Source organism: Macaca thibetana, chromosome 12, assembly GCF_024542745.1.
Source record: "Macaca thibetana thibetana isolate TM-01 chromosome 12, ASM2454274v1, whole genome shotgun sequence".
In the NCBI taxonomy this organism is placed as follows: Eukaryota; Metazoa; Chordata; class Mammalia; order Primates; family Cercopithecidae; genus Macaca; species Macaca thibetana.
In genome coordinates this window covers 111,829,048-111,854,416 of record NC_065589.1, presented here as the reverse complement: position 1 = coordinate 111,854,416, position 25,369 = coordinate 111,829,048, and the positions used below count along the sequence as shown (strand labels likewise).

General features: G+C 36.6%; 1 protein-coding gene and 1 long non-coding RNA gene across 2 annotated transcripts in view; one reads left to right on the top strand and one right to left on the bottom strand.

Annotated features, from left to right (window-relative positions):
* DPP10 (dipeptidyl peptidase like 10) overlaps positions 1–25,369 on the bottom strand; it is a 1,406,192-nt gene that overhangs the window by 1,356,853 nt on the left and 23,970 nt on the right. The gene's annotated exons all lie outside the window — the stretch shown is intronic.
* On the top strand, positions 18,340–23,940 carry LOC126932668 (uncharacterized). Its single transcript, XR_007718272.1, has 2 exons — positions 18,340–18,569; positions 23,495–23,940. It is a non-coding gene; the product is annotated as an uncharacterized LOC126932668 (long non-coding RNA).

Below are 25,369 nucleotides of genomic sequence, written 5' to 3'. Positions count from 1 at the left end.
AATAAAAAATTAGCTTTGGGGATAAAATTATACAATATGTCACTTTGTCAGAAAAAAGAGTTTCTGATGTGAAAAAAGTCACTCGATGAATAATATATTAATTAGATATTTTAAAATAATATTTGGAGTAGGATAGCACAAGCTAATTCAGCTATAACAAACACTTTTATTATTATTATTATTATACTTTAAGTTGTAGGGTACATGTGCACAACGTGCAAGTTTGTTACATACGTGTACATGTGCCATGTCGGTGTGCTGCACCCATTAACTTGTCATTTACATTAGGTAATAACAAACACTTTCAACTGATGGCCCTTAGCCAGAGGGACAGAGATGAAATATATATAACCCTATATAAGGTATCTGGTCACAGAATTAGCAAAGGGATGTTAATCCTTCCTAGTTCTTGAGCAAAAGCTTATATTTATTCATTAGTCCATTTTTTGAGGTTTGACAACTATTTTCCATGAATTCGAAATGCCTCCAGGAAAAAGCACTAAAGGAAAAGACACCACCCTGTTTGTCAGTTCTTAGGAAAATCCTTTTCAAATCATGAATACCTTGTCTAAGAATGTTCTTTAAATTTGCCTTCCAAGGCAATCTACTTAAATTCCAGAATTAAATAACCGAAAATGAATCCTTCTAGAACTTACCTGACAAGTATTCGTCTTGAAAGCATGTATTTTTATTCTTCAGTGAGTAAAATCTTCAAGCAAAATAGGTAAAACTTTTCCAGGGGAATGCAATATCTGGTGGAGAAAGTGTCCGGTCAGTTTCCAGTGGAAATGAACCACTTCTTCTAGTATGCAAGGAAACTGATACTTCTTATGCTGCAGAAAAGATGTGTGTGACAAACTGGAGGGTCAAGTTGGGCTGTTGAGCCTATAAATGAGGAAGAAATATTCTCCTCCCTTCATGGAGATGTAAAGAAAGGAAGTAATTATAGACTTCTTTTTACACAAAGGATATCCATTGCAAGTTTAATTACAATAGTGAAAGCTTGGAACAGATGAGATATTCATATATTATAAGATACCCACACATTGGAATAATATAAATCCATTAATAATGTTCCAAAGATTACATTATGAAAGTAGAAAACAGTTCATTCTGATTTTTTATTTCTTCATTATATTTTCCAAATTTTAAAAGATTTGGACTTTCTAAAATTTTCACAAATTTTCTGATCATCAGTAGAATCAAAGATAATTTTAAATTGAAAAACATGAGTATGCAGGATTCCATCAGGTATAATTGGTTTCCTTGATAAAGTAAATTTCTTTAAAAGTCCTAAAACACCCCTAGTATAAATCATATGTAAGTAAAAGAACACAGTGCTGAGGTATGAACTTGCCAGGGCATAATGGGCACTCAATGAATACTTCAATGCTAATTATGGATCTGACACGATGCTTGTTTTATAACACGATTCCACTACATCTTCAAACCCTATTAGCATGGCAACATTAATATCACAATAAAAATCTTACAACTAAATTTATCTACTAATGTCTCTTCTATAAAATTCAATTCAACTAATTGTTAAGCACCTTCTCACACAAGTTGTCTGAGTTCACATTACCCCCCATGTATACATCATGGATTAACTAAAATTCAGAGTTTTTAGGTGCCTTGCCCAAGATCACAAACCTAGATCTTAAAGTTCCAAATTCAGGACTTCTTCCAATACTCAGAAATTGTTTCTCCTCACCTTCTCTCTCTTCTCCCCTTTTGCTTCTCCATAAGCCAAGTTCTATCAATTCTCTAAATCTTGCCTCCTCCACAAAGTCTTTCTTGGCTGCCTCCCGTCTATACTGGTGGCCTCTGAATGTGCATTGAGTCTTCTGGCATTGATTACAGGTGTGAAGCTCGTGAGGGAGCCCTCTCAAGGGCCCTTTACCTGCCTCTCCTTTCTCTCTCCTTCCTCCCTCAAGGAAATTAGGAAAACCCCTGCTACAACTACTGTGCTAGAGTGAAGTAGAGCTGAAATGGGTGTTGGGACTTCTATAGCTGATGGAAGTAGGAAGTAGAGTGGAAAATGCCTACGCAGAGTTATAAAGGCAAGAAAGTAGGGGGCAACGCCAATCACCAATAGAAAGCTCATTTTACGAAAGACATGTGAAGAGGGGAACAAATATGGGAGCTTACCAGATGCAGAACGAGATCATGAGGGCAAGATATTCTCTAATGGAACTATTAGTGCAAGAAATAGAGAATGAGAAATTAACGCTTTGGGAAAAGATCCTACCGTGCTATTGCTGCAAGAGAGATCATTCAGAAGGCATTCTTTCCTGGTCAGTCTCTGGTGGAGAAGTCATACTGGTCTTATAAAAATTACTGGACCAGCAAATAGATATATAATAAAAATAACACCTATTGAACTTTCACTGTATTCAGACATTTGTTAAGGGTTTTACAGGTATTATTTCTTTCAATTTTCACGTCAGCCCAGTTCACAGTTGAGAGAACTAAGTCTCTGAGGGGTTAACAAAACTTGCTGAAAGACACAGCTGAGTGATAGAGCCATATTCAAACCCAGGTTTATATGTTTTCTTAAGTGCCCTTAGGCTTATGTATTTTACGGTAGAGATTGCTGATTGAAAAATAATCACTTGTTATGTATAATCTGAGGTACTTTTACCTCCAGGAGCTAGTCCTACCAGCTTCATATACACCCAAATTCATATACCCCATTTTCAAACTCAAGGGAAAAAAAGACAATTCTCTTGCCAGGCCATTGACTGCGTAAAAAGCTAAAATGCAGTGTCCTTGAGCACTAACTGTCGCAATGGGACAAAGGCAAATGAATAGGGGTTATCTGCCATTCTGCCTTCCTGGGAGATGATGTTAGCAATTACGGTATCGGTGAGAATAGTATTTAATTTTCCCTTTCCATGTACTTGGTATTTTTTTATTAGGAATCACAGGGATTGGATGCCAGGACCCTGGCTACAGCAAATGCAGCTGTTTCTGCTCATCTGCGTGTGGTTGGGAAGCTTCTGCCCTTTGTCTCATGGGCCAGGGCTGTTTGACAGCTGAACTTGGCCCAAGGGCTGTGCATCTGTTGGCAGCTGCTCAGGACGGCTGTCTCTGTGTTTAATATTAGTTGCACACTCCTTCCTGGAGAGAAGAAGGGGATGAATATCTAAAACATAACAGTGCAGGGGAGAAAGATACAGCAGGAACATTATAAATACATAAGGGATCTGGGCATGGATGACATTTCACAAAGACTTCTGAGGATGTTTGGACGCTGGTCAGACATTTAAAGCAGTTTCTAATCAGGCTTTATTTTGAAAACAGATTCAAGTAGGATGGAAATATTCACATGCAACCCAAAGGGTATCTGATGGAGCCAGTTCTTCAAACGTTCTCTCTGGCAGAGGTCTTCAAAGAGGCAAGAAAAATCAGAGGCTAATTTAAAGTGTTAGATGATTTAAAATTACTTAGCATGATCAAGAAGGGTGTTTATTATATTTCTGTCAAGCTTTACCATCTGACAAATCAACCTTGACACAGAAAATAAGCCTCTGCTTCCAAATAGGAGGATCTGGGCCAGGGCTGGGACTGGACTTTGGAAAGGACCTGCTTATTAAAAGGATGTTGCAGAGGCTCATTTAGTCTGGGGATGCCATGAGGCTGGTGTTTTCCAAAATGCATTCTGCACAGCAGTGTCCCCATGAGATCCTTGAGCCCAAATAATTGTTCTACAGCTATGTAAATTTAGAAAACACTATACACTATAGCTCTGCCACCGCTCAGAGATTCACAATGCATATTAGAAGGACATTAAGTACTATAATTCTGTAATTACAAAAGCCGCTTACTTTTGCCCTAATTCAAGATTTACCATTTGACCACAGGCCCCATTTTCATGGATTACTATTACTAATGGCAGTAGTGATAAAAACGAGCCACCCTAGTTGAGAACACACTCTACATTAGACATTGTTTGGGGTGAAATATGTGTCCTAACTTACTTAATCCTCATGCCAGCCAAAAGTGTAGTAGGCTATTATCAACACTTTACAGATGAAGAAACTGAGGCACAACGTAACTTGAGATCACATAACAAGCCATGGAGCCTGGCTTCAAACCCAGGAAGTCCCACATCCCTGTCCTGTTGCTTCCCCTACTAGGCCAGAGTTACTCAGCCAGAGGGCAACAAAGGAGGCACAGGTCAGCCCTGACATATTGATGGCTCTCAAATTTGTGAGGTGATAAAGTTTAAAGCCATTTTTGCAACTATTCTAAAATTTAAAAAGTTGAAATTACATTTGAACACATTTGTATGTAACTTTCTGAATTTGGCAATTATTACTTCAGCAGATGAAGACTTTATTGGATTAAAACACAGCATCTACCTGTTGAGTTACCTCCACTGCTCTGTGATTTATTTTTCACGAATAAAGCTTTTCTGTTTGTTAGTACATGTAAGTTATTTCCTGTTCTTTCTCTTACATGTGCTTATCTTTGTGATTACTCATCTAGAAGTCACTTATGATTGCTGTTGTCATTTCTCTTTTTTCTTTTTAGATATTGATATTTAGAAGATAACGGATGTTGTTAATTTTCTAATTTCTAAAACCTCTGGATGTACTTATATTTTTATCAGCTTTTGATATTTAAAATTAGCACAGTGGGTTTGAGGGAATTTTGTAGTGATTATTGTTTGTTTCAGCAAATTTTTATTTATCATAAAAATAATTGAGCCTAATTCATTTAAATTGATTTATTAAAGACACAGTAGGCCTTTAAAATTTAAAATCACATTTTATAAAGGTTAAACATTTTTAATTGTTCAATTAACTGAAACTTAATAGTCTAATAACCAGAAAATTAATTTGCTAAAGTTGTAAAGATCGTCATTTCTATTGAGAACTTTATGCTTAACCAGATTTAATTTTTACTTGGAATTTATTTTCCCACCACAATTAGGAAGATTTTATTAAAATTGAAGTCACCAGATTTATAACACAAACGAAGAATCCACCACGGAAGCTGACATGACTAAAAAGCAACATGAAGATTCTCTCAAATATCTATCTGTGGGTCCTGATACTTCCTTTTTCTTCAAAACTTATTATTTATTTGCATGCAAAGGTATTAAACAAATCATCACAAACTACACTGGGACTTTGTCAAAAGCATCTATCCATCACAGGAAATATTTGAACTTTAAATGTGTGCAAGGGCAAAATATGGAACAAAGATTTTCTTCAAGATATTTACAACAGTATTAGCTGGAGTTCAAGAAGCTGGTTATAAGAACACAACATTATCACTAGATCCAAAGTACTTTTCAATTTTGCTTTCAAAAACCGACTTCTCATTTTTTTAGCACTGGAATGAACTTAGCTAAAATTTGCAAGAATGTGAATTATGCAAAATGTAAATTGCAACATGTAAAATTATGTTAATATTTAATGACCAATTTTATAGATTCAGAACAACTCAACTTTAAAAAGGGAGATTGAAGTGGTTGATTGGTTATGTTAAGCCAGCATTTTATTTGAATTCTGAAAGAAAATTTTTAACACTAGAAGAACAGTATCTGACTATAATTGAAGAAAAGCATGATCATTACTTTTGGAAAACTTAACATAAAAAAAGATAAGAAATCCATATGCATGCATTATTGCAAATATTTTCAACATTATAATTTCACTGAAAAGAAAAGAACAAATTAAAATTATTAGAGTTACAGAACTATGAGTCCTTTGTCATATAATTTACAGAAATTCTGGTTGCTAGCAAGAAAGTGGTAGTCAAATGAAGAAAACAGTAATATACACACTCCTTATATCCAATGCTGTCTATTTGTGATAATAAAGAATTTGGGCCAGATGCGGTGGTTCACGCTTGTAATCCCAGCAAATTGGGAGGCCGAGGTGTGCGGATCACGAGGTCAGGAGATCAAGACCACACTGAAACCCCATCTCTACTAAAAATACAAAAAAAAATTAGCTGGGCGCGGTGGTGGGCACCTGTAATCCCAGCTACTTGGGAGGCTGAGGCAGAATGGCGTGAACCTGGGAGACGGAGGTTGCAGTGAGCCGAGGTCACGCCACTGCACTCCAGCCTGACTCTGTCTCAAAAAAAAAAAAAAAAAGAATTTGAAGAGATCACCATTAAATTGCCTTCTTCAAAAATTACTTGTAGCTGTTTCAAGCATGAAAACCTTATATAAAACAGTATGCTCATAAAATGAAGCTTATTAAAAATTATTTACATTTTACATAAATTTAATATTTAATATCTATTTAATATCTTACCTAAAACTTTGTATTTTATTTTTCTTGTAATTTGGCCACAAGGAAATATAATTTTTTTCCAGTAAGACCCATATGGATGTCCCCAAATGATATGAAAAGAAATTGAAATGCAGTGTACAATACCATGTTGTATCAGCATCACACACACACACACACACACACATACACAAGTATACTTTTGGAAATCCTGACCTAGTCAGACTGAATGTGGCACTAACGAATCTTCCAGTAAGTTCAGTTTCTCCCAAATTGTATCAGAGAGTACAAGCAACCTTTCTAACTACATGTGTGTGGGTAGTGTGGAACGAAGTAGGAGAACCCTAGTTCCAGCCATTTTTCCTTACAAGGCGGCATTTACTTAAATATTCTCATCTCAGGGATGTTTTCCATCTCTAACCCTAGGGTATATATGCTTTCCCTTGGTGGAAGTTCAGATAATCTTGGGTTAACATGATCAGCTGATTGGTCAGGCACGTAGGTTTGATAGAGTACAGTTTAGAAATGCCCAGCAGGACAAGACAGAAGAATAAGGCAAGGGAAAAGAAAAAGAGGAGGAAATAGGGGAGAGAGCTGAAAAAGAGAAGAGAGGAGCCCAGACATTCCAGAAGAGACACAATAATGACCTGTTAATCAAAGATCATGAGAGGCTATTGCTTTGGACTGAGTTCCTACATTAGGCCACAACACACTAGTGCAAATCAAAATGGAGTGACTCATGCTGAATGACATACAATCAAACTGAAACTTTAAGGAAGCAGATAGATTCCCCCCTAAAAAAGTTTTTCCTGAAAATAGGAGATTTCAGGCTCCCTGAGTCAGTGTAATAAGTGGGTCCTCTCTGCTTTAACCTTCACTAAAAATTAACTTGACATTAACCAGTCAGATTTTTACTATTGCTTCATTTCTTTATCCCCACCTTACAAAACCCACCACTCTGCCAGTGCCCAGTGGGAGCTCTCATTCTATTTTGTAGAATGGCAGCTGTCTTGATTCATGAATTGTGAGTAAGAGCCAATATGAGTAAGATCGATAAATAAGTTTGTTGTAGTTTTATCTTTTGACAACCACAACAATGCAAGCTCTTGAAGATTCAAGTTATAATTCCAATTAGACCTCATGACCCGCTTGTGCCTCTCAATATCAACAAAGGCCATTCAAATTTACCAGCCCACTCTACAGAGCTTTGTCTAGTTAATTCAACCTTATTCCTCTAGTTTCTCTCCTCCATTTGTGCTAGTAAAATAATAGGTTGTTTTTAACTTGTTTTGTATTTTTTGTTTAACCTTTGAAACCCTTTCTCCAAAAATAAAAATCTTAGAAGCAGCCCAATGAAATAAACAGAAAAAATCACATACCATTCTGTGCTAAAGCAAGGAAGTAGCTCCAAAAACCGCTATACTTGAAGACATTTGAATTGTTAACTATGTTATTTTGTGGTCCTATTATGCTACATATTCATTTAAGTATTATACGATTGCATGTATGTCAATGCCTTTCAAACTAATGAATATTATATGAATCACCTAGGGATATTGTTCAAGATTCCTGTTGAAGAGTTCTGGTGTGGGATGAGAGAGGCTGTATTTCTAACAAACTCCTAGACGAAACCACTGTTGCTAGACCTTGACCCTGACATACATACAATCATAGGATAGTGAATGAATACAAAACATTATATTAAAAGACCGCAAAACAACATAGTTAACACATTGGGTAGCACAGTACTGGGTTACTGTGGGCTAAACCCTCGTGGCAGATAAAAGAAAGTATGTTTTTCCTTGCTGATATTAAGACGTCAAAAATAAAAATAATAGTAAGAACTGATTAATGAGCTACAAAACTTCTCACCTAATTAAATGAATTCCCCCTTCAGAACTCGGTAATGTCAAGAAAGTCACGAAAGTCCTCAAGCTCTCTAACCCTCAGTTTCCACTTACATTCTGATTCTGTGAGCTCCGTGATTCTAAAGGCAACATGCTGTTAAATCTAATTGCAAGTCTAGAGTAGATCCCAGGAGATTCAGAGTTGTTGGAGATACCTCAAGTTCGATCCAGGACATGAACCTGAGTTAGCTATTGAACAGGCTCACAGCCTCCGCATGCCATTATTGGAGCTCAGAAGCTCCAAAGTTGGAGTCACTCCCTTGAGTTCTGCAAACACTATTACCCTCAGTGGTATTTGCCTTGGTCAAAAGAAATAAGATCCAGTCTGAGAGTGACACAAAGGGCTCAGACTCAGAAGCCTACAGTGACTTGGAAGCTCATGTAAATGAGTGAAGTTGTTCCCAACGTTAAAAGGGTCTGATGGGGAGTGGGACAAAATAACGGTGCCACTGCTCAGTTCCAGATGATTCTACAATATAGAAACACAGACCTGTTGACTGCGCAGAAGCAGATATTCAGATTTTTCAGAAGAAGGAGAAATCAAGATTTTTTTTAAATGTGAATCTAACATACAACGAGTGCTGGTTAACAAGACCTGAGTGAGGTCCTCCAGTTTGCAAGCCCCAGAAAAAGGACTGCATTCCATAGGCAGCCATCTGGCTTCTAATGAAATTCAAGGATCAGCTAGTGTGAGTATTCCTTTTTTAATGACCAAAAAAAAAAAAAAAAAAATCGCACAGTATTCTTCAATAATCTTTGTCAAAATTTTTATTTTTATTTTGAAAGTTCTGGCTTTCTATAAGCTCTTCGTAGTTAATCACAGGCTGGAGGCACTTCAAGGATAGCCTGTTCAGTCAGAGACTGCCTGTTGTCCAAAAAGCACTTTCAGGATCAATGTGGTTCCTGATTAGCATCTTGTTCTCTTACATTAAAAAAAAAAAAGGTACGATTATTTTGTTATTCATGAAGACTTTATGGTACTTGTTTTAATGGGGAAGCTGAATGCTGTGGCCATTGAACATTTTCAAACTGTCTTCATGGTAGAGGAAGAAACCCTAGTGGAAGAGATGTATATCATGTTTTCTTCTTTTTCACAGAAACAAACTCACTTCTCCTTGATCTTCCACCCCCTTGACAAGTTCAGTATTCTGAAGAATATTGAGAAAAAAAAAGTAAACTGATACTGGCCCTGTCAGAGGGTCTCACTAATTTCTAGTTAATGATTGTGGGGTTTCGACTGGCTCTGGTGACAACAAAATATTCAACCAATTCTGTGAAGATATCATTTACATCATGTATTCAACTCCTGGGTCATGTTTACTAAACAGCTACTTGAAAAAATGGAAAAACTAGTCTAAACATTGTTTAATTGACCCATAGGCACAATACTTTGTTTCATTAACTTGTTTACACTTGCTAAGTTGTCAGACTAAATTAAAATAATCAATCTTGTGTGGCCACAAACATACAGATGTTGTGGAGACTTTGCTTACTCAAGGAGTCAACTTGGTGACCGAAGTTATTGTGGATCCAGGTAACTGAGCACGAGGTTTATTTTTCCAGGACTTCAAATACAACTCAACAAGACATTTATCAGTAATCATATAAAGTACAAGATACACATTGGCTAATAAGCAATCTCTGACAAAATAAAGCTGAAGAGTCTCTATCTGAAGTTTGTCAACAAGAAAAGAAATAGCAATAAACAAGACTTTTTCATAAAAGAAAATCTGACTAAAATTACTGTTGGCTGTTTTGTGTTCTTTTCTTGACATACTTGTATCTTTAGTCTACCTCTGTTTAAATATGACTGCAGATGTAAATGAACCTAGCCAAAGTCTGCTGACTCTGGTCCAGATCAGAACCACCCAACTGATCTTTACTCACGGAAAGTAGTAAATGATGGCTGTTTTAAGCAACTAAGATTTAAGGTGGTTACTTAGCAACAGATAACTATTACATTTGATTTTCATAATTGTTATTTCCACTTAAGATGGAATTTACAAGGCATATAGCACAAAACGTTCTATCTTTATGATGTTTTAATAAATAGGCAAAAATAGATTCAATCAATTCCATATAATAAAAGACTTCTATTATCACCTTCTCTGTCCCCCACAGCTAATCCCTAGCAAACGTTAATGTGTTCTCCATTTCTAAAACATTGGCACTTTTTAAATGTTACATTAATGGAATTACACAGTCCATAACTAATATGGTTTAGTTCTGTGTCCTCACCCAAATATCATCCCGAATTGTAATCTCCACATGTTGAGGAAGGGATCTGGTGGGAGGTGACTGGATCATGCCATGCTATTCTCATGCTAGTGAGAGTTCTCATGAGATCTGGTGGTTTAAAAGTGGCAGTTTCCCCTAGGTTCGTTCTCTTTCTCTTTCTTTCTCTCTGTCTCCTGTCGCCTTGTGAAGAAGGTGCTTGCTTCCCCTTTGCCTTCCGCCATGATTGTAAGTTTCCAGAGGTCTCTCAGCCATAGAGAACTGAGATTCAACTAAACTACTTTCTTTTAAATAAATTAACCAGCCTCAAGTAGTATCTTTACAGCAGTGTGAAAACGGACTAACACAGTAACCTTTTGGGATTGGCTTATTTCACTCAGAATAATTATCTGAAGACTCATCTAAGTTGTTGCTTGTCCATCTCTTTCTATTGTTGAACAGTGTTCCATGATAAGGTTATACCAAGTTATTTAAATAAGGCTATTGTGTACAGGTTTTTGTGTGAACATTAGTTTTGATTTCTCTGGGATAAATGCCAAAGAGTACAATTGCTGGTCATATAGTGGCTGTACTCTTAACATTTTGATTATCAACCTATGAATGATTCTATTTCTCAACACTCTTGTTAGCATTTGGTATTGTCTCTATTTTTATTTTAGACTGTTTGATAGGGGTATCATGATATTTTATTGTGATTTAAACTTACATTTAACTAATGGCTAATGATGTTAAACATTTTTTGCATTTATTTATTTGTTATCCGTATATAGTCCTGGGTGAAATGTTCCTTTATGTCTTTTGTTAATTTGAAGTTTTTCTTTTTTTCCTTCCAGGTTAGAGAGCTCTATGTATATACTAGACACTAGTCCGTCATTGAATATGTAGTTTGCAAATACTTTTACTACTTTCTTTTTAGTTTGATGTAGTACAATTTCTTATTTATTCCTTTTTTGGGTCATGCTTTTGGTGTCAAATCTAAAAACCATTTGTCTCACTGTAAATCTTGAAGATTTTCTCCTGTTTTTTTCCCCTAACTGCTTTATAATTATATGCTTTATATTTAAGTTCATTATTCATTTTAAGTTAATTTTTATAAACAGTAAGAAGTTTAAGTAGAGGCTCCTTTTTTGCCTATAGATGTCTGCTTGCTGCAAAACCATTTGTTGAAAAGGCTATCTTTTCTACATTGAACTACGTTTGCACCTTTATCAATAATCAGTTTGGCATATTTGATTGTTTTTTTTTTTCATTTTTTCATTGATCTATGTATCTCTCTATCAATAGCACACTAATTTTATTTTTGTAGATATACACTAAGCCTTAAAACAGGTGGAATGATTCCTCACATTTCATTTTTCTTTTTCAAGATTGTTTTAGCTAATTCAAGATGTATGCCTTTCTATGTAAATTTGAGAATAAGCTTGTCTATGTGTAAAAACAAAACAAAACAGAAACTTGGGAATAATCGACATCTTCACTGTTTTGAGTTTCTCAATCCATGAACATGGAATATATTTCTATCTATTTACATTCTATTTGATTTCTTTCATCAGCATTTTATCATTTTTAGCATACAGATTCTGTACATGCTTTATTAAGTATACACAAATAGATTGCAGTTTCTTTGGAAAAATTTTAGCTTGTATGGTGTTTTAAATTTTGATTGTTATGTGTTCACAGTTGGTATAAAAAATTAACATTTTGCATACTGATCTTGCATCCTATGATTTTTTGAACTCATCCATTTGTTATGTAAGTTCTTTTGTAGATCTTTCCAGATTTTCTGTGTAATTATGAAATTTGTAAATAGAGATAATTTACAATTTGTATGCCTTCTCTTTTCATCCTTCATTCCTTCCTTCCTTCCTTCCTATTTTTTCCTTGTAGCAATGGCTAGAACTTCCAACACTACATCCAATAAGAATGGTGAGAATACATTCTTGCTTTATTACAAACCTTAGGAGGAAAATAATGAGTCTTTCATCATCTAAGATGTTAATTTTAGGGTTTTTGTAGATGCTTTTTATCAAGTTAAGGAAATTACTCTCTATTCTTAACTTGTGGTGAGTGTTTGCAGTACATAAATGTCAGATTCTGTCACATTATTTTTCTTTTTTTTAAAAAATTTATTTATTATTATTATACTTTAAGTTGTAGGGTACATGTGCATAATGTGCAGGTTTGTTACATATGTATACTTGTGCCATGTTGCTGTGCTGCACCCATCAACTCGTCATTTACATCAGGTATAACTCCCAATGCAATCCCTCCCCCCTCCCCCCTCCCCATGATAGGCCCCGGTGTGTGATGTTCCCCTTCCTGAGTCCAAGTGATCTCATTGTTCAGTTCCCACCTATGAGTGAGAACATGCGGTGTTTGGTTTTCTGTTCTTGTGATAGTTTGCTAAGAATGATGGTTTCCAGCTGCATCCATGTCCCTACAAAGGACACAAACTCATCCTTTCTTATGGCCGCATAGTATTCCATGGTGTATATGTGCCACATTTTCTTAATCCAATCTGTCACTGATGGACATTTGGGTTGATTCCAAGTCTTTGCTATTGTGAATAGTGCCGCAATAAACATACGTGTGCATGTGTCTTTATAGCAGCATAATTTATAATCCTTTGGGTATATACCCAGTAATGGGATGGCTGGGTCATATGGTACATCTAGTTCTAGATCCTTGAGGAATCGCCATACTGTTTTCCATAATGGTTGAACTAGTTTACAATCCCACCAACAATGTAAAAGTGTTCCTATTTCTCCACATCCTCTCCAACACCTGTTGTTTCCTGACTTTTTAATGATCGCCATTCTAACTGGTGTGAGATGGTATCTCATTGTGGTTTTGATCTGCATTTCTCTGATGGCCAGTGATGATGAGCATTTTTTCATGTTCTGTCACATTATTTTTCTAGGTAAACTGATAAAATCCTCTATTTTTTCCTACCCTGCTGATAAGAGGAATTATATTGGTTTTTGAATGTTAAGCCAGCTTTTCATACCTGGAATAAATCTCACTTGGTCATACTGTATAATTCTTCTTACATATTTTTATTCAATTTGCTAATATATTGTTGAAAATTTAGGTCATGAGAAGTATTTATCGGTAGCTTTTTTATACTGTCTGTATGGTTTTGCTTTCGGGGTAATGTTAGCTGTATAAAATGAATTGAGTAGCAGCAGTATTTTTAGCTGCCTAAATTTAGATGTCACTCAATAATCTATCATCAGTAGAAATAATACATACATATACATACACAAATGTATGTATATATGCATATACATATATACATGTGTATGTGCATGTATATGTGCATATACATATATACACATATGTATGTGTATATAAATATACCTATACATGTTTATATGCATATATGTACATGTGTATATATGTATATAAATATATGCATAGTTGTATTTAAAAGTGTATGTATATATGTGTGTGTGTATAAATATATACATAGTATTTCAAGAAATTCAATAATATACTGCAATGGGAATAAAAAAACCACAAGTACACCCAAAAGTATGTATGGATCTCACAAACATTATGCTGCAAAGAAGCCAGTCACAAAAGAGTGCATATAAAAATTCATTTTTGGCTGGGTGCAGTGGCTCATGCCTGTAATCCCAGCACTTTGGGAGGCCTTGGCCTTGGATCATTTGAGGTCAGGAGTTCAAGACCTGCCTGGCCAACATGGTGAAACCATGCCTCTACTAAAAATACAAAAATTAGCCAGTGTGCTGGTGCGCACCTGTAATCCCAGCTACTCGAGAGGCTGAGGCAGTAGAATTGCTTGAAGCTGGGAGGCAGAGGTTGCAGTGAGCTGAGATCATGCCACTGCACTCCAGCCTGGGTGACAGAGTGAGACTCTGACTCAAAAAAAAAAAAAAAAAAAAATCCATTTTTATAAAGAACCTAAGGGCAAACTAATCTATGATGTTAGAAGTCAAGACAATGGTTATCTTTTTAAGAATTAGTCCCTGAAAGGGGGCATAAGCACAGTTTTCTGGGGTGCTTTTCATGTTCTACTTCTTTATCTGGGTGCTGATTATACAGGTATGGGTATTTGTGTACATTTCACTGAGTTTGGTAATTGCCAAAAGTATGATTGTTATACTTTTATTAAAAAAGAAAAATAATATCCACCAACCCATCACCAGTCCCACAGAGTTGTTCCCCACTCACACACACACACTATTTCCTGTTTGAACTTTCAGGGACTATGGCATAGGATTCAATGATTATATAAATGTAAACATGAGAAAAGCTATTTTATAGTGTGTTTTACTAGAAAGACATGAAATTCATTGTTTTTCAAAAAGAGCCACCATATATTTTTGTTTCTTTTTGGGGCCTTAGTGTTGAATAGTTTTATTGGTGTCCAATGTACAATCCTTGTAAAACATTTGAGAGCCATTCATATTTCTAATAGAGAGAAAATAGATCAAAAAGGTAGTTTTGCCAACTACTTTTTTATTTGAGGTGCATTTTTTTTCCTTGCCTATTTTGTACTTGAAGATAGGGATATCACAGAATATTTTCATAACAATACCCAGTTAATTTAAAATAATTGAGCCTGATAGCATCTGTGATTGCAATATTCTTTCTTTAGTGTTCTGCACTTAAGAATGATAAATGAATAGATATCCATTAAATACACACTAGAAAATGAAAGCCATGATTAGTAAAGTACATCAAGAACTTGATGCTATCCTGGCTTTAAAGCAATAAGTAGGAACGGTAGATTCAAGTGGTTAGTGTACTATGTCTTATATCACAAGAACAAACAATTCACTGAAAACTACTTCCACCCAAGAGATTTAAAGTTCTTAAGCCTTAGGAGAAAACCCTAGCCCTTCTAAATGCCTCTGATGGTTTGTGAAACAGCACACTGCAAGAACTCTGCAGAAAACATTCACTGAGAACTCTGAGAAACAGGAAAACTTGTTTGAACAAAATCAATTCATTCCAACTTCACTGCCTAGTCACTATCAAGTTACCCTCCCAGGAAAGAGAGCTCCTATTGATCCAGCCACCTCTATCACCCTTACTCTCCACTTGTCTACTTTGTTATTTTACAGTTCTTAGGAGAGGAAAAGTTATTTTAAAAGTTTCTAGGTGATACCTTGCATTTTCAGATGGACAATGTATAAAACTGTGATTCTTTAAACAGATTAACTACAAATGGTTCTCAAAATTGAGTGTCCATGAGAATGAGCTGCAGTCTTTAACAAATGTTAATCCTCAAATCCCGGCCCTAGAGATTATGACCGGGCACTGGACCCCTGAATTCTGAATTTTAGCAATCATCCCAGGTGATTCTGATACATAAGAACTGGGAGAAAAGAGAAGAACAGAGATAGAGAGAGCGAGAAAAAAAAAAACAGTCTAAATAAATAAAAATTCCAAGACTGAAAAAGCATTTTTGTAAACTGACAAAGCTTGTTACTTTTGAATACAAATGGCAATAACAACTGGGTATAAATCACGCTGCCCTGCGCCATAATATGAGGCCTGATTTATAAAAGTAGGGTATCAGTAAACATTATATAGCACCCTCACTCCTTCATTCCATTATTATTTATTACAAACACCTCTGTGCCAGGAAAGGTGAGGCCTGGAGGATGTCATGGTAAGTGCTTTTTAAAAATCTGAGAGTGCAACAGAGAAAACAGAAAAATAAGTAAACACGCTTGCGTGTAAACTGTGCTGTGTGGATGATCTTATTTACGTTCGCTTCTTCGGGATAAACCAACCAGTGCACACATCTGGAATTCAGGTCACAAACTTTAATGCTCTATGGAAGGCTTTCTCCCTCTATGATATTCAGATTCTTCAAGCTGACCAGATTGCTTCAAGAAAAAAAAAAGCTGATACACAGAAGCCCCTGTGCCACGCATGGCAAGCCCTCCAGGTTCCCCAGAGAGTGACCACACTTTCAGTTCACTGTCAAGCCTCAGAATGCAGATGACCAGTCTCTTAGGGTTTGCATCCCTTCTGGAATATAGCCCCTACCATGACTTTCAAAAATTCCATAGGTAAAGCTCCCCCTGTTGAACATCTATCCAATGCCTTATAAGTGGAGGACAAAGCTACTCAGTAATGGGTGTGTTTTTCCACCGAGGTCAAAATTGTGTCCCAGACATACGTATAGTACTTACCTTTAGTTTTTCCCACCTTAGGGTGACCTTCGTCCCTTCACAGCAGGGCACATTCTCACTCTAAGTCAGAGGGCAGTATTGACTTTCCCTCTCTCTTTCAGGGATCTGAATTTTAGAATTTGAGGTGCTCCTTAAGAATTCTTCCTATGTTGCATAGAGCCCTGTATTTACTCAGTCCCCTGAGAAAGATACCACGATAGGTTTACACCAACAAATCCTTGTTCCCAACACTAGGCACCTTTTCTCCAGTTATCATTAATATGAATAGGGTTTAATTGGCCAGGAAAAAGAAGAAGGACCAGTGTGGTTGTCTAAGGTTTTGTTGACATAATGAGTAAGAAAAGCAAAGTGCAATTTTACGTTCCTCATTCTTTTTTATTTTGGTTGTTACACCATTAGTATAGGATTTTCTTAGGAAAATAATTATAAAATAGCAAAAGCAGCTGGGCGCAACGGCTCATGCCTATAATCCCAGCACTTTGGGATGCAGAGGAGGGCGGATCACAAGGTAAGGAGTTTGAGACCAGACTGTCTAACATGGCGAAACACCACCTCTACTGAAAATACAAAAAATTAGTCGGGTGTAGTGGTGCATGCCTGTAATCCCAGCTACTTGGGAGGCTGAGGCAGGAGAATCGCTTGAACCTGAGAGGCAGAGGTTGCAGTGAGCTGAGATTGCGCCACTGCACTCCAGCCTGAGTGACACAGTAACACTGAAAAATAAAAAAAATTAGGAAAAGCATACACAAAATTACAAATCATTCTTTTAGGCTTTTGTTTAGCCAAATGTATATAAGTATGTGTGTGTGTTTATGTATGTATGTATAAATATATACAAATATGTATATGTATCATTTAATAACTAAATGTCAGTGTTTACATTGCTTGAAAGCTACTTCTTTCACTAAAAATTATCATAAAATCTTTCCATTTCAAAAATATTATACAGCTATCATCAATTTAAAGGTTACACTGTTATCTACTATATGCGTTTACCTTAGGTAACCTCATGAGTCCTCCAAAGTTCAATATCTGGGACTGTTCACAATTTTTACTACTATAAACAATTCTGCATTTTTAAACTACATCTTTGATTGCCTGTGACGAACTCACTTTAACCTACATCTACATCTACATCTTTGTGAGTCTATTCAATCATTTCTTCAGGTTATGTTCCTAAAAGTACAGCTGCTGGTTCAAACAAAATTATCTTCAAAAAATTAAATATTTCACATTGTAGGAAAAACAAGTCATTTCAGGAGAATACATTTGGTTATAACTATGGTAAATAACTGTCTTGAAGCATGATATTAGGCAGTTTGTATAAAAGGCAGAAATTGTCCTAACTGCAAAACTAATTTTTTCAGGGGGCACCATTATTTATCACCAGAATTTCATTCATTATAGAAAAGTGAATGTGTAATTTTAATAGCAATGGCTACCATACACCTCACACTGCACTTGTTTTTTCATATTCTTAAATGACTTCTATTGTTCACTGCCAGAGATAAAAGAAAGAAGACTGGGGCTATTTATGTAGTGACATCTAATAGATGCAGAGGATTTCTAGTTGAGTAAGGCCAAAGGAGAGAAAAAAATAATAAGCTTGGCAAATAGTGGGGCACACACCTCCCAGATTTGGCCCAGATTGCTGTGTGCTATTCCCAAGAACAGTCTCTTCCATCTTTCCCAATCTGCATGTACAAAGGGCAGTGATGAGGCATTCTATGAGTTGGAATCACCTATTATGAAATATGGTTGCTATGGTGGTGGGAGGAGATTGGCTAAGGGAGAAGGGTATTAGGATCATTGTATTGTTGAGATAAACCTGGACCACATAGGATTTTACACCAACTTACTTTTGTGAACCAGCTTCAGGATTTCTTTTTGCCTCATTTCACAATGCTAGAACACATCACAAATCAAATTAAAAATAAATACCAAAAGTTTCTTCTAGCTAGAAGGGTCTCCATCACCACTAAACTTTGTGGCATCTTCTGGTAAGTTACTAGAAGTTGGGGGGGATTAAAGTCTGACAACCTCTATACCAACTCTCCCTGACTGTGAGTCCCCTGATAATAACATGAGGACAAATATGAGGCCGAGACGCAGCCTGCCTCGAAGGTGAGAACAGTTCTGGGATAACTTCTTTTTCAGTCTTTCTCACACTAACCCCCCTTAAAATGACTTTCTGAGAAAGCTCAATGCTGCCAGGAGAATTTACTGTTTGTTCCAGCCAAAACCTGGTGATAGGCCAATAGGCCCTTGAATCCCTCTTAAAGCACTTATTTTAGAAAGCTTGCAATTATAAATCTTTTCTCTGCCCCCACTGAAATAAATCTTTTACCATCCAGAACTGGCTCCTCAAGGACGTGAGAGCCATCTCCTTGAAATACAAACATTCAAGACAATAGTTCTTACTCCCAGTCCCTGTAGGACAGTAAGGACCTAACTTCAGTGGATACCTTGCTCCAACTTGCACCACTAATTTCTGTCAAAAAGATATGAGAAGTTTGCTCCTCTAGGTGAACACTAGTTAGCAAACCCGGATAGACTAACGGACCAACCTCTCCCTTAATGCCTTTCTTTGGGTACACCCCAGCTTTTAAACAGTCTCCTGCCTTTTGTTTGACTGAGCTGTTGTGCTGAGGTCTCTCCCGCATTGCAATACTTATTCCTGAGTGAAATCTAAGTTTACTGCTTTTAAAAAATGTCCCACTTTTATTTTCTTTGGCAACACTGACTGTTGAAGCTGTGACAACTTTCAGATCGTATCAATCCTGTGGTTTTTTTTTTTTTTAACAGGATTTCTATCCTCTTGAGAATTCTAAATTTCACTCATCATTAGGTTTCTAGTGCTTTTCTTACCTACTGAACCTTCAGTTAATCAGCCCTCCTGGCCTTGAAATGTGCCTGTTGAACTCTGCTCCATCTCATAAGACTGGCAATGGATGTGTTGTGTGACACCATTTAGTTGACAATAGGAGACACACAAGGCACTAAAACTGATAAGAAATTCATCTCTAATTTACAACCTATGTCATTTTAGGAGACTCTTTTCATATTGAAAAGCTATTCCTTATTTATATTCATCCGTATCATATTTATCAACAACCAAATTTGAAACAATTGTAGAATTTATCTTCAAAAAATATTTTAGCATCCCTGTTTATTTCTATGGGTTATTAAGAATAGAATACAGAGGTTATAGGTGTAAAGGGAAGTAAAATTCTAAGGACATGGGTTGCTCAATCTTGTTACCGGCCCGATTTGATTTTCTAGGAATCTAACAGCACAGCAATGCTGGTATTTCCTCTGCCTCTAATCCTTTAACACCTTTTAGGCTGCTTAAAAGAAGCAAATGGTCTCTTGACTTTGCCAAGAAAATGATCCAAATCTCTCAAATTTAAACTACTTCCCATTTTGTCTTTCTAGCATTTGCTCAGCAACCAGGAGGTAAGGCAGTAACAATAGAACAGCTTTTATTGCCAGCGTCATATTTTTATTGCTCCTCGTTAAGTAATAGTATTGAGGAAACATTATTTATCAAGTTTTAATGATGTGGTATGTACTAAAAAGGACATACAATTAGGTTGTAAACTTTAAATATAGATTTTAGTTGTCATAGCTTAACTCAAAAGCTCTCATTTTCTACTTTGTCTCATCTACTGCCCTCCAAACTTGACTATTAACAAACAACTATTTGTCAAGAGGCTACTCTGTCCCTACAATGCACTAATAAAAGACCCAAACCGTTATAACGGCTACTGCAAAACAAGACTCCACCAATGAGGTGCTTAGGGCCTAGTTGGTGAGATGATATTTGCATGCATATAGCAATTAGTAAATAAGGCAGTATGGAGTGCACGAAATTACTTTTTATATTCCACTTTTAAGTGTCTTAAGTAAGATACTATGGCTTTGGTCATTGAGGGAGAAGAAAAAATATAAGAAATTGATTACTTATTCCTTAAAGGAGCTCACAATTTAATTGAAGAAAGGAAAGATAGCACATACATGAATATAGCTAACACTTGCAAAGTAAATTGTAAATTTCTATAACACACAGTGAACAGATTAAGCAAATGGACACCAGTTCAATCAAGGAAGAATTAAGGAGAAAATGAGATTGTAGGTATTACCTCTTCTCATTTCCAGTCCCCAAAAGAAATATCCCTGTAGCCATGAAATTTAGTAAAGGCTTAGCATCTCTCAGGTCCCGATAGGTTTGTGTAGGAATCCCATACAGTAGTAATGGAAGGTGACTTGAAACTTCAGTTTTAAATGAGAAACTAATACAATTTAAATCTCTTTCATTTTAATTTTATTGGCCAAAAAGAACACAATTCTTCAGAGACCAGAAACCCTTGATACTTTTTCTCATCATTGAAAATTGTCATAGAGAATCCTACTGGGAACTGGTGTCTTAAATTCAAATGATCAAAAAAAAATAAAGGCAGGCAAGTTAAAATTTTCCTGTAACGGAAATGCATTAACAACACTCTTTGGTTATGGTGACAACACAGCAATGGTTTTGATGTTTCTGTACTGCTGTCAGCTCAGACTGGTGGAGGAGCAATTTAGTCTAACTAACAACTTAACCCAGGAAGGTTTATTGACAAGAGGGCCCGTGGTGGAAGCCTATCTTACTCTCCAAAGAACAAAAAAGGGACACTCTGCATCTGCCCACATCACCTCAAGGTGTCCATTGGTTTGGCCTTGTTGGTTTTCAGTTTCTTTGCCCTGGTTCAGTTTTGTCCTATATCCATAATAATCCCTGTAGTCGTCCCCCAACTGTCTTTCTCTTCTCTATTTCTAGAGAAATAGAGGAAGGAAGGGCCTCTGCTGGCAGGAAGGGCCTCTGCTCTGTGCAGCTAGCTTTTAGGCTCCTTGCAAGCACACTGTGGAAGTGTCTGGGAGGTTGTTCATTCTTCCTCAATTTCCTGTTCAATGTTCAACCATTTGGCCATCCAATATACATATATTTGGTTTGTGGTTCTTTTTTTGTTTGTTTGTTTTTCTTTTGAGATGGAGTCTCACTCTGTTGTCCAGGCTGGAGTGCAGTGGTGCAATCTCAGTTCACTGCAACCTCCACCTCCTGGGTTCAAAAGGGATTCTCCTGACTCAGCTTCCCGACTACCTGGGATTATAGACATGCACCACCACTGCCAGCTAATTTTTGTATTTTTAGTAGAGACGGGGTTTTGCCACGTTGGCCAGGCTGGTCTCAAACTCCTGACCTATGGTTATCCGCCTGCCTCCACCTCCCAAAATGCTGGGATTACAGGCATGAGCCACCGTACCAGCCCACAATATTTTTTTTTTAAAAAAAAACTTCTACCTTTCATTCTCCTGGCTGAAGTTTAAACAAGATGAATGATAAAACCTAGACAATAAAAAATGATAATGACTTCTGTTCGAGAACAAAATCTCTCTTGTTTAATAAATACTTGGTATTCTCAACATTTAGTCCATTTGAACAGTCTTTGCACTCTTGATCTCAATCCTGTACCCATCCTACATTTGCCATGAAGTATGATGCCCTGAGACAATAGAATAAAACAGTAACAGTTTCTGGAATTTCTCAGAGAAAAGATCTCTGCCACCAGCATTGTTTTGTCTCTCTCAAGTGAAATCAGAATCTATGCTTTCTTCCTTCCACTGTTCATAATTCATGGCTACTTTTGCTTCTTGCATGCCTATAGAAAAACAAACATGATCTTTAATTTTCTTTCGCATGCTATCTCAGTCAACTTCTACATCATTAGGAAGCCCATTTTCATTTATCTTTTCCTTTTCCACCCTTTTTTCCCTTCTTCTTCTAAAGTGAACCCTAGAAATAGCATTAATCATGGAAAGTTATGTTAAAAATCTAGAAATCATGATATGAAATGCGATATTTCAAAGATATGATTTCATTAATTTCTCAAGTGCTATGAAAGTGTTCAGAAGCCCCCTTTAAAGTCCCCTCAAAATTATTTTCAAAGTTCTGCATCCTTTTCTGGATAAATCTGCTTTTCTTTTGAATCAGCATTTAAGATGCAGTTTAAAGTTCTCATTCAATTTTACTTTTTTCCTTTAATGACTAGAATTGCAAGAGTTCTATTTTCTACACATTTTCACAACAAGTGTACACTATTTCAGATACATTAAGGCTAAATGGTCTTTTGTGGATGAGCCTCAGGGGAAACATAACCACCATTTGTAACTGTTTCTGCAGGAAAATTAATTCTGAGTTTCAAACAACTGATTTACAAATGAACATTTAGATAGCTATCACTCTCATTTGTAAGTGGAAGACATCTTTTATCCCATAATTTTTTTTTTTTTTTTTTTTTTTTTTTTTTTTTTTTTTTTGCATTGTAAGCCTGACAAGGTCATCCAATAGAATGGCCCTAAAAAGTTTTTCCAGGACAAAACAGGATCAGCATTCCCAGTTAGCTGATGCCAGGAAATGTTACACCCTACAGGGATCTGGACCTCTTGTTACTCCCTTTGACTTCTCACTCCTTCAAAAAGGCAGACCTAGACAATGTCATATCACTAACACTGTTAGCCTTGGACCTTAAAAAACTAACTGAACCTCTTAGTTTTCCCATCTATAAAATGAGAAAAGCAACCTTTATGGAATATTGTAATGATCAGAGGGATATGTATAAAGTCCCTACCAGCATCTGATATTTAAAATAAATGGCTAACAGAGGGAGCTATGGTTATTACTATTACCATTATGATTATTACTAAGATGGTGTATCACTGTGGCACTGACTGAAGTGCAGTGACTGTAATCACAGCTCACTGGTACCTCAACCTTTCCAGGCTCAGGTGATTCTCCCAGCTCAGCCTCTCAAGTAGCTGGGACTACAACACTTCACCACCATGCCTGGCTAATGCTTTTTGTGGTGTTTGTTTGTTTGTTTTGTAGAGATGGGGTCTCCCTGCGTCACCAAGGCTGGTCTCGAATTCTGGGCTCAAGCTATCCATCCACCTAAACTTCCTAAAGTGCTGGGACTACAAGCGTGAGCCACCATGCCTAGCCTGGAGCTATTATTATTAATTCAAAGCATCGATTAGAATCAGAAAGATTCAGAATTAAAATCAAGTTAATTCAACAAAAAAAAATAAATATTGAGCCCTTATCACGTGGGTAGCACTGCGTAAGGTACAACTGGGGTACACAGTTGGGAGAAAGACTTGGTAGTATAGTCTAAAGGAAGTTCTAAGTCTCAGATGGCAACAAACAATATGAACCAACTCTGATCTCTAGTCATGTATTTTGTTTGATCCATACAATGCTTCAGACTTTGAATTTCTTGTCAACATTTAGAAGCCAGAAAATTTTGCATGAAAATAAAAATCTTAAAAAATGTGCACGCATGTTTCTGCCTGGCAATAATTGGGTGGTGTTGAAAACTGGTTGTCTTCTTAAATGTCTGGAAGGCCTTCATTTCTCCACATGCTCTACCCAGTCTACTATATGGATTTACTTGATGATCCCTCTGAGCAATTGAGTTTGCAATTCTTATTTTGAATAATATGTTAAAACCATAACCCTTAAAGGGTTCCTTACCACTTACTATTTTCATAACAAAGTTTAAGATTGCCTCTTTATTTTATAAAGTAAAAATAAATCCACATCACAAGAAATCAGCAACTGGATAGGCACCTATCAGTGTAGGACACTAAACTAGTCACTAAAGGAAGGGTTACTTTTTTTTTTTTGATACAGAGTCTTCCTCTGTCACCCTGGGGGGCAGTGGCTCTATCTTGCTCACTGCGACTTCCGCCTTCCGGGTTCAAGCAATTTTTGTGCTTCCAGAGTAGCTGAGAATACAGGTGCCTGCCACCATGCCCAGCTATTTTTTTTTATATTTTTAATAGAGACACAGTTTTGCCATGTTGGCCATGTTGGTCTTGAACTCTTGACCTTAAGTGAGCCACGCACCTCAGCCTCCCAAAGTGCTGGGATTACAGGCATGAGCCAACGTGCCCTGCCAAGTGTTACTTTTCAAAGTGGATAGACAAATGCTTACACTCTATATTATAGATAATAATAAGAATGGTTCATATTCACTGGTGCTTAGTGCCAGGGTCTATTCTATGCCCCTTACCTACCTACCTTCATTTAACCCTCCTAAGTACCTTTGGAGTTAGATACTATTTTTTTGTCTTATTCAGCACAAAAGAAAGCTGAGGCCATGCCCCAAGAAATTAAACAACCTGCCTAAGGTCACATAGCTCTGACAGAGTCAGGATTCAAATCCCAGAAACAGAGTCAAGATTCAAAGCAAGCAGTCTGGTGCCAGGACCTGTGCTCAGAAGTATTGTGTAATAAAGACCCTTTGCTATGGTCCATCCTTTCTGTGATGAATTGTTATGCTTAAATATATGCATACAAATACTATATATACACACAAATATGCACACATAATACATATATATGAACAAACCACATATGTAAATGTTTGATTATTATTTTCCGTTGATAAAATACACATTGTCAATATCAGATTGCTTTAGTTATTGTGGCTTTATAGAATGTTCTGATACATTTCTTGGCAATTCTTCAACATATTCTCTTCCAAACAAGTTTGAGTATGTCAGGTCCATAATAAATCATACGGGATTTTTAATTAGAATTGCAATAAATTTATAGATGAATTTGTGGAAAATTATCATCCTAATAGTATTATTTCTTACTAAGTTTATCTCACAGAAGTAGAGAGTGGAACAGTGATTCCAGAGGCAGGTGGGGGTGGGGAGAAGCGCGGTCAAAAGTTGGTCAACAGACACAAAGCAC